Consider the following 497-nt stretch of genomic DNA (forward strand, 5'->3'; position numbering starts at 1 on the left):
CCCTTGTTGTTTCCCCTTGTTGTTTCCCTTTGTTGTTTCCCCTTGTTGTTCCCCTTGTTGTTCCCCTTGTTGTTCCCCCTTGTTGTTTCCCCTTGTTGTTTCCCCTTGTTGTTTCCCCTTGTTGTTTCCCCTTGTTGTTTCCCCTTGTTTCCCCTTGTTGTTTCCCCTTGTTGTTTCCCTTGTTGTTTCCCCTTGTTGTTTCCCTTGTTGTTTCCCCTTGTTGTTTCCCCTTGTTGTTTCTCCTTGTAGTTTCCCTTGTTGTTTCCCCTTGTTGTTTCCCCTTGTTGTTTCCCCTTGTTGTTTCCCTTGTTGTTTCCCCTTGTTGTTCCCCCTTGTTGTTTCCCCTTGTTGTTCCCCCTTGTTGTTTCCCCTTGTTTCCCCTTGTTGTTTCCCCTTGTTGTTTCCCCTTGTTGTTTCCCCTTGTTGTAAAACATAGGTTTCAGAAATGAAATTAGCCAAGATTCAAAATCAAAACTATGCAAAACTGTTTTCCTTCT

This window comes from Littorina saxatilis, linkage group LG16 (genome assembly GCF_037325665.1).
Source record: "Littorina saxatilis isolate snail1 linkage group LG16, US_GU_Lsax_2.0, whole genome shotgun sequence".
Classification (NCBI taxonomy): domain Eukaryota; kingdom Metazoa; phylum Mollusca; class Gastropoda; order Littorinimorpha; family Littorinidae; genus Littorina; species Littorina saxatilis.